The 13,684-nt window shown below is 43.2% G+C and overlaps 1 protein-coding gene across 4 annotated transcripts in view; it reads right to left on the reverse strand.

Moving 5' to 3' along the window:
* The window catches only part of FAM135A (family with sequence similarity 135 member A), an 82,500-nt gene extending 71,958 nt beyond the window's left edge, over window positions 1-10,542 (reverse strand). For 3 of the 4 annotated variants that reach the window (XR_010429402.1, XM_064650206.1, XM_064650204.1), the window contains exon 1: window positions 10,403-10,542. The gene's annotated coding sequence lies outside the window, so the exon portion shown is untranslated. Of the gene's footprint in view, window positions 1-8,419; window positions 8,543-10,402 lie in introns of all 4 variants that reach the window. The other variant, XM_064650205.1, reaches the window with a different exon arrangement.
* Between the last annotated feature and the right edge of the window lie 3,142 nt (window positions 10,543-13,684).

A 13,684-nucleotide genomic window follows, 5' to 3' on the forward strand; every position in this document is an offset into this window, starting at 1 on the left:
TTCACCTTCTCATAATCTCAAAAATTTATGAAGGATGCACCAGGTAAGAATTAATAAAGTAGGAGAGGGAAGCTTACTAAACTAATTTGATTCTGCCCAACTGAATACGTTCTTCATAAAACATTAAGGGTCTGTCTAAGTGTACATAAAATATACTTCATTTTCCTATTTATACAAAGGAAGAAAGCTCCCTCTCTTTGAATCCCATGTCCTAAGCAATGTTATTAAATGAAAAATAATTTTACATGGGTGAATGAATGTGGCATTAAAATGTCTGCAATGACTGTTAATGTCATTACTCTGCCATATTTTATGAATCAAAAGAGTCTCCAAAAGAAAGTTGCAATTTCTGTCCCACCCCAAGCAAAGTTACTGTCAAAAAAATAAAGCTTTTATTTCAAGAGAAATGAAAAATAAATCTAACTGTATATGATCAGTAAATTATTTTTAATAGGTAATAATTCTGTATTATTGTCCTTTCAATAAAAAAAAATAAAATTTACAGAGTTGAGTCATTGTTCCAATACCTGCTGCTAGGTCATGCTTTGACAAGACAGTAAATACAGTTTAGATTTGATGGGCTGATTTTGTATTGGAAGGCTTTATGCCAAATAGTTACTGTATTTCCTCCCACAGTAGGCATTAAGTCAGCACAAATGATATATTGCACACTCTTATTAACTTAAGAAATGTGATAGCTTGGCTGCCTGATCAAAGTTACATTAGGGGATAATCTGATAGTAAATCTGATCCAGGATCAGTGGTCACAAAACCACTTCCTTGGTAGTTCCTACAGTAATAGCATCTGTGGTGATAGGCTGGATGGGTCAACACAGAAAAACAGTGACTGCCAGGATTTTCTTACAAATGTAAGTTCTTTCAGAAATATGCAGGAGTACTCTATCAAAAGCTATTTTATTTTTCAACACCTAACGTTAATAACCCACTAAAAAGTCAGCTGATTTGGGGCTGGCTACTACATCTTTAAAAATATAATCCTTGATTATATTTTTTTCATGGAATCACAGTATCATTACAGTTAGAAAAGACCTCTAAGATCATCAAATCCAAACCCTTAACCAAACACTGTCATCTTCACCACTAAACCGTGTCCTCAAGTGCCAATTCCACACATTTTTTTTTAACAATTCCAGGGACTGTGATACCACCACTGCCCTAGGCAGCTTGTTCCAATGCCTGACCACATTTCAGTGAAGAAATTTTTCCTGTCTAAACATTACTTGGCACAATATGAGGCCATTTCCTCTCACTCTGTCACTTGTTACTACTTGGGAGAAGAAACCAACCCCCACCTGGCTACAAGCTCCTTTCAGGTAGTTGCAGAGTGACAGAGTCTCCCTTGAGTCTCCTATTCTCCAGGCTAAACGACCACAGCTCCCTCAGCTGCTCCTTAATAAGACTTGGTCTCCAGACCCTTCACCAGCTTGTTGTCTCCAGACCCTTCACCAGCTTGTTGTGCTTCTCTGGTCACACTCCAGCACCTCAATGTCTTTCTTGTAGTGAGGGCCCAAAACTGATCACAGTATTTATCTGAGATGTGGCTTCACCAGTGCCAAGTACAGAGGGATGATCACTGGCCTGGCCCCGCTGGCCACACTATTTCCAACTTCCTTGTAGTCTGGCTTCCAGTTTCCTACCACTTTAACAAAATTAATTGAGGTAAGCATTACAGCACATAAATCTAAGTTAAAAGTTTGATTCTTTGATTTTTCAATGCAAAAAACACCCCAAACCTAAAAACTCTAGAAATACAAAACACTGTTTTTAGCTTCTTATATCTGTCCCGTCTATTCAATACCCATAAGAGAAAAGTCACAGATTTTTATTTTGTTCTTTCTTTGTTGATGATTTTCTGACCATAAGTCTTCTAAGACCCTCTCTGCAACTCTTCTGTTACACAAAACATGCATTAATTTTATAGTCAAATCCATACTGTTCTAGTATAAAGTGCAATTTAGTTATGGTTGAATGATACAACTGTAAAGTTGAAGGACAGTTAGGCAGACTACCACTGCAAGCAATGACCTAATGATGTCATAGAAAAGTATTTCAGAATGTGCATTAAAGCTTTTCAAAAACATATTGTAGCAAACAAACACCGACACGTCAATTTGGCCAAAGATTTTAAGCTCTCTCGATGCATGCTTATCTTAATACTGACCAGGTGAGGAAGAGCCATGTATCTCTCTGCAACCCCAGGTAGCATCTCCAGCAACTTACTTGCTGCTCACTTCCAAATCTAAGAGCATTAAGTCGAAACATATCTAAACTTCAAAGTTCACATGGCTATTACTACAACAAGTCAAGCACAAGTTTTTAATGCTCTATCCTCGATGTCCCCCACTCTCTTTTCTACTACTGAAGCCTAGAGCAAAATAGATCTGACCCAACAGCAAAAAAAAACCCCAACAACCAAACCAAACAAGTAACACACACTCCCCCCCTCCAGGAAAAAAACACAATAAAATTAAATCACTCCCTTCTTTCCTTTAGCTGTTTTAGAAGAGAAGAGAATACACACAGAACATATAGTGCTTTTTTTATTGACAAATACTCAGGAAAAGAAGTTTCTGAAGAAACAAATGTCAAGTAAAGACAACACTGATCAAAGATAATTGTCATGGTAGCTTGAACAAACTGAGCAGAGTTCAGCATACAAGGAAGACTGGATGTCAGTAAGCACCACGAGAAAACAGCACATTACATATCACGAGCAATAAAGTCTTTTAAGTTATTTCTCTCTGTTACCCTTGCAGACTTGCTCGCTCGTATGCCACAAACAGCCATCTCTGCAATTGTACTGGCAGTCGTGGGGGGCAAAAAGCCCACCAGCACTAAAAAAAACCCTTTACAGCTATTTTGGAGGTTACTTTGTAAATTTTGTGAGGTTGTTGTTTTGGTTTTTTTTTAATAATTTAAACAGCAACATTTCACTGATTTAAATACAGCTCCACAAACAGCTGCACTGATCTATCTGAAAGAGTACACCTACAATAACAACTAACCCTGAAGAAGTGAGGAAGGGCAAAGCAAGAATTTAAGCCAACTTTGCCTGTGAAACTAAATGAAATCTTCCACACCAGCAACAGCTTCAGAAGTTTCTATCCCAGGTGCTCATTCACGTCTTCATAGCAGCAGTATATCGCCCCCACAACACTGCCAACACAGTGCTCGTGGGACAGCATTTTAAAATTAATTAGTTACCGTTTTAGAATAATCTATTTTTGCAGGGCTTGATCAGATCACTTCCTGATCCGGTTTCAAAGCACAGCTCCACAAATAGCTGTGCCATCGCAGCGCGGGGAAGGGAAGCAAGCGGTAGCACAGCACAGCAGTTCCCTGGCCAGTTGTACCCTCATCCTGCCTGCCTCCATAAGCCACAGCCCTGGCACAGCAAAGCAAAGAGCGGCAAGGTGAGAGAAACTGCCCCTTCTCACAGACATTCCCGAGTCAGTATTTTTATCCTCCATTCCTTCCTTTTATTCACCTCAAAAGCTGAACAGTAATCCCCTCCCGCCCCACTTCCTCCATGGAAGGACACAACCCTAGAGCCCAAGCGACAGCCCAGTCTAACCTCTACCCTGTTCCATAGGGCATGTCCTGCTCCCTACTCACAGGCCTGGCTTCCCAGGGAGGAAACCTCTCACCTGGGAGCCCTGCCTGGCAACCCAGACCATTTCTTTCATGAAGGAGGCACAGAAGGATGGAAAGCAGAGCAGCTTTCAGCAGCTTTGGCCCAACAGGCCCAGATACACTCTCTGCCTGCAGTTACCAACTGACAGCTGGCATTGGGAGATAGGAACAATTTTTGCTGTAGAAGGGCTCTTCCGCTCCCTGTCACGGAGGAGAGAGACAGGGCCACCTCAGTTACCACAGCCTGCTCTACCTGAGCTCCACAGGCCGTAACCCTCCCTCATGGCACTGGCATTGCTCCCTCCTCACTACAGTGCCAGAATACCTTGCTTAAAAAGAGTCCCTATTAAAAGACAAATATACCAGCCTTACCAAATCCAAATTCAAGTTTTGCATTTGTTTATTCTGCAGCTTGAAGGCTTCATGCCCCTCTCACCTTCTGCTCCCTGTGTGGCATTTCACTAACAGAACAACGCTGATGTGTGAGAAGCTGCTAAAAAACACTGACACAAACCTAAAATGGCACAGCTCTGTTTCCAAAATAACATACTGGAAACAAAACAAATCTAATGATCTCCTTCAGTAACTTCAATGGGTAGATTTGAAGGGTTACATCAAAACAAATCAGCAAACTGATTTCTGAATTAGCTTGAACTATCACCAATGCTATTTAAACAATTTTTGACAATGTTTTACATGGAACAGTTTTTGTTCACTCCTTTTCTCCTACCATTTACTTGTCATGTTTAGTCAGACATTCTTGTACTAACATTTTGTAACCATTAAATCCCTTCTATGCTGCTTTAATATTTGCTACAAGTAGAATAAGCAAAACCACGTATTAAATACAGTATAACACATCCAGGGGAAAAAGGCCCACCAACCAGGAACCAAAGTCATCAGAGGCTTTCCCCACCCTGCCCACAGCATGGCTGATTGGTTTTCAAACAGCTCATTGCTCCTTCCTGTCCTATCTGAGAAGGACAAACTGACAGCTCACCATACCGACTCGCCACGAAAATTCATCTTTTTAGCTAAATACCAACAGCTTTTACACGTTTGAATCAAAAGGCAGGTAACACATCTGTTAGAGCTTCTAGTCACCAACCCAAATTCAGCCCAAACATCTGTAGCATTAGCTGGCATTCAATCCAATTTCAGAGACATACAATGCACTTTCCATAGAAGAGGCTGTCTCTTAAGAATATGCAAAGTAAGATTAACAGCAGGTAAAACCCTATGGCTCAGAGCTTCTGCCTCAGCAACAGCTTTCGTTAGAAAGGGCTTTCATTACAAAAAGAAGTCCAGCACAATAGAATGGCTGCAAACTTGGAGATCTAAGTCTTGACTTCCACATTAAGGTCTAGTATTGACCTCATCCTTACAAGGTTTTTTCCTCTAAGCTATTTTACACGTAAAGCAGTGAAACATATGTTTTCTACTATGCCTCACTGTCTCAGTACTTCAAATATCCTCAGTACCGTCACACAATTTGGTCTGATTATTTCATCAAGGTGAGGGACTGAAGGTCAGAGGTGCATGAAATCGTAGGCCCCTAAAATTAACTGATAGCTGGTATAACCCCAAAAATTCAGAAAATCTTTTAAAAATATATATGTGCATTTACAGAAAGCTAGATGGGCCACATATAAATAGGCAGGCAAGCAATTTTAATTTAGTTTAAAAGCACTAGATACACAAATACTACTACCTCTACTACTAAAACCCAGCAGCATTAATTACACGGTTTTTTACATGGAAATACACAATCATTATGCAGAAAAATCAGCAAGTGATAACTGAACTGACAGCCTAGGAAGAAAGTACAGCTTCTTCTGCAGAAGCGCAGATACTACTACATTTCTGTTGTAAATTTCAACAGAAAGAAGACAAAAGATATACTGCAAGCCATTCTGATATGAAAATTTAAAGGGAAACCTCATTTATTTAGAAAATCATCTAAAGTATAAAGAGAATTCAGTTTATTTTATAGCTAGAACGCACTACAAGCTTATCTCTCTTGACATCCTTTATGCAACAGGTAATGAGTGATTTATGGCATGATCAGTAACAGGGATTAATTCATGAGGTCACAGCATGTGAACAAGGTTGTGATTATAGTGGGCAGACTTACATCTGGAAAACAAACAAGTTTATTATTTCAGATATCAGAAGTCAAGTGTAAGGCTTCCTGCACAACTAACTGACGAATGCTGTAGATTTCTTCTTAATTCTAAGAATTTGAGGGTGTGCTGTGCACAGGTTTGTGATTTATTTTATAAATGAGATTCAAAAAACCATATTCATACATATATAAATATTTATAATTACATAGTATTAGAGGTAACAATTTTTTAACTTTTCATTTGAAAATTAAAAATAGCAAAATATCAATGTATTGCTTTTTTCTGAGACAAGACATGCAATTCAGAAATGTGGACATGTTTTATTTATTTTTAGTAAGAAATATTGGTGAGATTTTATATCTTGTTTCCAACAAAACTGCTCACACAATATAAAGCTCAAGATTTTTTGCAATGATAATGTTCCCAATTCCAAAATATCTACAGAAAATCCACTCAGAAAAAAATAGTACTGAAACCATTTAGCAAAAAATAGAATTGATGTCATTTCAATTTGCTTTAGCGTTTTCAACTTTTGCTCTTCTTGTAAGTTGAGCTCTGCGAGGTTTGATTCTGTTCCTTATTTCTCTGCCTCTTCTTTCCAAGAATAGTGCTGTCCTGCTTGAAGTAAACACAATTTGCTCACCTGACTTCCTCCTGACCCCAAACCATGGCAAACTTATTTCCTCCCTTTCAGTTTTTTTTTCATGTATACTCTTCGTTGTATATTCTTGTTACCACGAAGGTTCCATGAATTGTTCTTCAAGGAAGACAATTTGTACAACAGACTTCTACAAATATCAGCAATACTACATTACCAACAGACCAACCACCTTTGCTAGAAATGAATGCATAAATACTTTTAACTGCTATGTTAATACTTCTGCAGTGACTGAATTGTCTATATACAACACTTAATGAGATATATCCCATGAATGAATGTGTTCAAAAGGTGTAGTAAAATGCTAGAGAAGGCCAAAATCAGCAGATGCATAATGAACATAAAATCATGTGTCTTGCCACAGAGAAAACACGTGGTGCATTAAGGTCAACAGAACGTAAGGATACTTTGTTTTGCCTACCTGTGGCAGAAAAATATGGAAGTAGCATTTATTCAGAAGCATAGTCTGATTGTACCAAGCTCACGAGCAACCAAAAAAATCGCATTTTTCAAACTTTTTCATTAGGAGGGAAAACAAAGGCAAGATTAAATAATTCATAATTCAAGAAACTCTAAGTTATGCTCATAGTTAACCAAAAGCATTTATGTGCTGTTACTTGACCCAGGAATACTTATTTTGTCTACAAGCTCTCTGAGCCAATGGCCTGTCAGAAGTACCTGATATACAACAGCAGGCTGGCAAAACAAATATCCATCAGGAACAACTGCTGGTCAACACACAGGTGCTACTCATCTATCCTGTTATGAAAGCAATTAAAGCTCTAGTGAGACTATATTTTTCATACAGAGGAAAAGGGGACACACAAAGCATAGGATGAAACATTTAGCAAGCAAGCATGAGAAGTACTGGCCTTTATCAATAACAACTTCAAACACTGAAACAAGGTCAACAGTAACAAAAATTCACAACCGTTGATTATAATTCTCACACTGAGATCCATCTTTGGTACAAGCTGAACTTTCATAGATGTTCAGGACAGCACCCAGGCCAGGAAAGAGACACCAGTACTCTTAGCATCACATTAATAAATATTTAGGTATCTGCCTCCTAGGTTGGTATAGATAGCTAGGTTCTCTTCAAAGAAAAAAAATGTACAAGAGTCAGAGTTCAGACAGGGCTCCCATATCTTCACCTACAGTAGTTCAAAACCTTACCATTCACAATAATCTGCCTCGCCCCTCTGCGAGGGTTTACTTTCCTGTGCACCTTCCCAACTAGACTGTGGCATTCATATTTCAACCCAATCACTTCCAGCAAGAGAAGCTCGCACCAAACCACCAGATTGTAAGCCAGTGAGCATGAGATACTGATAGAAACATCCTGTCAGAGAGTTTTTATGTCTGAAAACCACAACCAAGTCCACCAGAACGTGACAGAGTCTTTCTCAGCACAGAACTGATTAGCGAGGTCAACAGGGAATGCTAGAGAGAGCAATGGATCTCAGTTTTCATGTCTCTCCCTGCTTGGGAACTGTATTCACTAATTCTTCTATGTGAGAAAAAAATGACAGAGGCAATCCTGGAACTGAGCTCTGAAATCCAGGTACTTCCAAGTGAAATGTTAAAACCACAAAACTGGAATGTCAAGTAATACTGTCATATCCATCATCAGGGCTTCAGAAGAGACGCAAGGGGTCTTCTGAAATCTGAACTGAGCCCAAGGTGTTAATTTTTGCAGTTTTGCTGAACTCAAAACAGAAGTAAATTCTATTGCAATGGTATTAAATTGAATCAACAAATGTGCTGGGTTGTCTGGCACATTTTCAAAACCACAGTTTTGAAGACAGATTTCGGCTGCTGTGTGCAGCTGATTACTATATTACTGATTCATGCCAAACCTTACCCGGGCCAGTAGTACTGACCGTAATCTGAAGTGAAGATAATAAATCAATTTTATTAATACAGTGTTAATTTAAGAAAAAAAATAGTATTTTCACATATTATACCAGTCAACTCTTACCAGCTTTGTAGGATCATATTTCACATAAGGGACACTGAAACCCCTCCAAATAATGAGCTTGAATTCATATTCTCTGACTTTTATCGGTTACCAAAGGAAAGCTGAAGAATGGACTTATGCTACCTACAGGAGGAAAACTGAGAGGTGGGAAAAGGGAAGCAAGCTGGTCCATCCAAGGAAAATGCAGACTAAGATTTATAGCTGTGCTCTGACATACCAAATGAAGGTATTCAGACTGTGGCTACTGGCACAGTCATATGGAAGAAACAGAGCAAGATGACAATTCTGTGCTTCATTCATTTAAAGTATTTGCAAAGATACAGCCAGAGCCTGGTTTATTGTTCACTTCCTACAAAACAGTGTTTTCAGTTCTAATGGGCAATGAATTGTTGAATGAAATAATAAAAACTATGCTGAAATACCTAATTTGCTCCTCCATAAATCCAAAACTTTTTCATTGTAAAAAAGCTGTAATGTTCCAGCAAAGCAGAGCTTTACTGAACCAGGTTGGGGCTATGCCATTTATCCCTTAGCACGGGCCCAGCAGTTTTATCTTCACAATCAAAATGCTAAGTAGGAACTACTTAATGGATGAAAATGTAATACATTCCCTTCCAGAGTAATAGATGCAGTAGCATTCACTACTTGTTATTGGTCCAGAAAACTAAAAAGTGGTGCATGTGGATTTTAGCTCAGGCTTTGCCTATGTATAAGACAACATTAAGCTAACAGAATTAATCACTTAAAAAACAAAGCAAATCCCAGTAACACAAATTAGACATTTATGCCCATTTACATGATAAATGTAAGATCTCAAACAGTAGGTTGTTACCTTTCAGTCAGCAAAATCCACTGCAAGCAGGAGAAAGGGGAAGTGGGCTTAAACAATTCAGCAAATACCTCTTCAGTTATAACATCAACATGACTGTAAATCCCCCAATTACAATTTTTTAAGATCTGTTATGCTATGCAGCTGCTCTTCCAAGTGGTATGTTTAACACACAATCATCAAATAAAGCTTTCAAATAAGTTCTGCTGGAAATTTTGCTTAAAATAATACAAGAAGGAAAGACTATTTCCACCAGAGCGCTTACTGATCACGCAAATCCTGCTGTTAGCACTCTGGTCGTTAACTAAGCCCTGCCGAGATCCCACGGGGGTGGTGTCAGGGGTTACGAGCATCTGCTGAAGGCAGGGCCCGGCTGGACCGCAGCGCCCTGCCCGCACCGTGCCCCGCACCGCCCGCGTTCCGCAGGACACGGGCCGTGCCCGCTCGGACCGGGCGGGCGAGAGCCGCCAGTGCCGCCCTTGGCGCACCAGGAAATAGTTATTCCTAACAGTTACTCCTAACGCTCGGTCAGCAACTTTCCACACCGCACGCAAAAAGCGATATTAAAAACCAACCAACCAACCAACCAACCATATACATATAAATATATATATATATATAACGCCCCCCACCTCCGTTTCAAACCCTGTGAGAATCCAGTATTTCTCAGGAAGGGAAGGAGGGGAAAGGCAGCACCGCCTCCGGCTGTCCCAGTACCGCGCCCGGCACTCGGGCACTTCGCGGCGGGGACGAGCTGGACATTTTTTCTGACCTATTTTCGGCGTCGCCTCGGAGCGATAAACAATCAAAAGCGGTGGCGAAACGCTGCCCAGGCAGGAACTTCCCCAGCCACGAGCCGCTCCCGGGGGCAACAAGCAGCCCCCGGCAAGGGCTCGGGGGGACCGTCCTCTGCCCCGCGGTGGAGGGGGGCGAGCCCGCCGTGCCGAACGCCACTTAGCCGGGCTGGGGGGAGGCTCCCGAGGTTTTCCTGCCAGGGTGCGGGGAGGGGGGGGTCAGCCCGACACAAACAAGTGCCCGGCCCGCCATGCCGGCGAGCATGCCGCCTGTTCCAGTCCTGCGGTAGGGGTCGGGACACGGTCCTGCCGCTCTGCCCCACCGCCCCTGCGCCCCCCTCGCCGCTCCCCCGCACCGACCTGGGACACAAAGGAGCGGCCGCCGATCGCCCGCGCTCCCCGCGGAGTCCAGGCCGCGGCAGCACCGGGATGGCGTAGCGCAGGCATCCGACGCCAGCGCCTGCTGCTCCCGCGGCGGCCCGAGCCGCCCGCGCCCGCGCTGCGCTGGGCGGGGAGGGGAGAGAAGGAGGGGGGGCCCTGGGAGCCGGGAGCCGCTTCCTGCGCTCCGGCGCCGAGGGGCGGCGGGTGGTGGAGCCGCCGCCGGGGGGCCGCGCTCGCCGCTAAGCAGAGGCCGGCGGCAGCGGCCGCATCCTCGGCTCCTCCGCCGGGCTTTCCGCGCCGCCTCCCTCCGGCTCCGAGAAGTCGCCCGTGCGGCTCCTGCGGCGGCCGCTCCTGGCAGCCGGAGCCGCGGCCCGTGCTCGTGCTCCCCCTGCCGCCCCGCCGGGCCGGGCTCCTCCCGCCGCTCCTCGGGCCGGGCTGGGGCGGCCCCGAAAGGCCGGGAGACCCCCGGGGGCGGGAGGAACTGACCCACTCGGGCTTGCCCCGGGGTGCTTTCCTCCCGCGGCCGCTCCCCGAGAGTCCCCTTCGTGGCGCACGCTGGAAGGCGGGGGAGGCCTCCCTTCCTGCGGCGGCCGCCGGCGCTGCCTGCCCGGCACCCGCGTCCCGGCTTGGGCGCGGGGCCGTGCAGGGAGCAGCCCGCGGGGGAAAGGCTCCCCAGCGTGGTGGGGCAGCGGAGGGACACCCTGAGCCGTGGGGCACCTGCCAGGCTGCGGGACTGGAGATAATGAGCCCTCGTGGGGAAGAAGTTCTCATTCCTGGAGTAAGACCTTTTAGCAGTACGTGGTACCAAAATGGAAGTAAATTGACTGTAAGCGGTACTAATAAAACTGATGGTCTTTAACACGGAGGAGAAGGGGTGCTGGGTACTGCGGTCTCATTAACAACTGTGACACGTAGCTTGAAAATTCATTCGTTCACAGAACTAACAAGCAAAATGATCCTGTGTCTGAAGAAAAATCTTATTCTTCCTCTTTTATCGGCTTACCTTCATCGAAAAAAATCTTGAATGTGAAGAAAACTTGTGTAAAGATAGTTTTCCAGACTCCCAGTGTGGGCTTCCCATCTGAAAGCCAAACCTAACTCTATAGCTGTTTTGCAGAGAGGAATTACAAAGCAGAGGATTTGCTTTTAGTTGAGGGGGTCTTTCAGGCCAGTCAGTGCAGAAATTTTATCTGGTAGTCTTTGAATAGAATTCCTTCAATAATTTTGTCACCAATTGATTTAGCATCCAGACATGCAGGCAGAAAATTGAGTGTCAAAGTAGTGAGCCTGATTGATGCTGGGTTGGGGAAAAACAACAGAGGGATGAGAAGCTGATGGCCGTGGAGTACCAAAACCAGCTTTGTGAGACATCCTTGTGAATTCTCAGCATCTGTTTGCTTCTGTAAAATCTGTTTGTACTGATCACTCCTGGCAGAAGCTTACTGCAGGCTGAACTCACAGTTATTTAGAAATTTAATTTTCGTGACAGAGATGTCAGTTCATGGGAGATTAATGATTTAAATGAAACTTGCATCTGATTTATCAGGGCCATGTGAGTGTCTCAAGGCTTTTTAAAAAGGCAGTTTTGAAAGCATCAGTGGCTGCTATTTCGCTTTTTTACCCTTGGTTATTTTGGGATAGGCTTGAATAACTGCTTCGTGGTCCTGCAGAGTCAGAGCTGACAACAGAAAAACCACTGGAGCGGTTTGTGTGTGGCTGACAAAAGGACCCACCAGGCCTAAACACAACACACCTCAAACCTATGTCAGAAATACAGCAGCTTTGTACTAAAAGATGCTCAGCACCAGTGCCTGTGGGTCTCATTAGAGACAGATTTTGTTGATGTTTGGGTTGCTGAATAGTCCAGAAGCCAGCCTGACAGTTTGGATGGGCTTTATATATTTGTACAGATAAATACGTGTTTGGCTCGTAATTTTCGTTACTTTTACTCTCCTTAACCTTGGCTGGACTTTTGCTAGTAGGAGAATTTGTCTTGAAGGCTCCTTTCCTGTTAAATGGAGGAAGCCTTTCTTGGCAACAGTCTTGTCGCCTGATATGAGCAGAAAACTGGAAGCTTGTTCCCATAAATGGCAGAGCTCCCATTAGAGAAATTGAATTTCTTCTTTCACCAAAATCCACTTGTGAAGATGTATCATCAATCAGCCCAGCTGCCAACTATGCCCTTCTTTTGCATGTGGCAGTGAGTACGGGAGTGGGGTCCACTGACACCTACTGCGCACCGCACATGGCTTTCTGGTGCCTCCCTGTTTGTTCATGTAAAGAGGGATGGTGTGACAGCCCTTCTGAATGAAGGAACCTTGGGGAACAGCAGCTCCTTCAGTCTCTGTGCAAAGCTGCCCTGGTTTCCAGATTTTTAAAGTTTGGGTGCTGTACATAAAACAACTGCCACAAAAATGGTACCCTGTTTAAGACTGGATGCACTGATAAGCATTACTTATTAGAGATACCTAATTATGAATTATGGATTATCCTCACTAATAACTAACATATGGATGCCTGGAAGTAATTAATTGCTTAGATATGATGTAAGAAACCATAGAAACTCACTTCTGCAATTCAAGTTCTGCTGAAGCTCTTTTCCATGTGAAAAGAAATTAAATCCTTAGCTCGTGTTGCTGAACTGAGCATTTTTACTAGTCCAGGATTTTGTTAAAAAATATAGATATGTCTGCATGACTCAATACAGCAGTAATACTGGCCCTCTAGCTAGCACCAAACTCATACAGACTACGAAACAAAAGCCGCGTAGCCACCAATACCTGAACTGAGAAGCAGGACTGGGAACCCAGATGTAAAGCCCCATGAAAACAATAGTACTGCTTCCAGTTTCAGAGCAGCCCTAACCAGTGGTAACCTGGGGCTCTTTCTGCACTGCTCCTGTGTGTAGTATAGCAAGCACAGTGTGGGAGAAGAATAATGTGTTAAAGAGCCAGTGAAGTAGAGTGGAGCCATATAAGTCTTGGAAAATTGGGTGAAGCTTAATCTTGGTTCCTGGGAGGAGAATACACAATGGATATTCTGACAAGGAAGCTTGGTAAGAGTATGCACAAGTGGTTGGTCTACCAGGAGGCCATTCAAGAAGAATGTGTGTAAATAAACAGTTTTTCTGCAAAATCTGTAAAGGTGGACAAAAAGAAAGGTTGACTCCCAGAAAAATTACAAGAGCAGGAAAAATTAGACATAGACTAGGATGATAAAGATTGCCCGGTTTGGAGTGAACATTATATCACAGGGATGGTT

Source organism: Pseudopipra pipra, chromosome 3, assembly GCF_036250125.1.
Source record: "Pseudopipra pipra isolate bDixPip1 chromosome 3, bDixPip1.hap1, whole genome shotgun sequence".
NCBI lineage: Eukaryota > Metazoa > Chordata > Aves > Passeriformes > Pipridae > Pseudopipra > Pseudopipra pipra.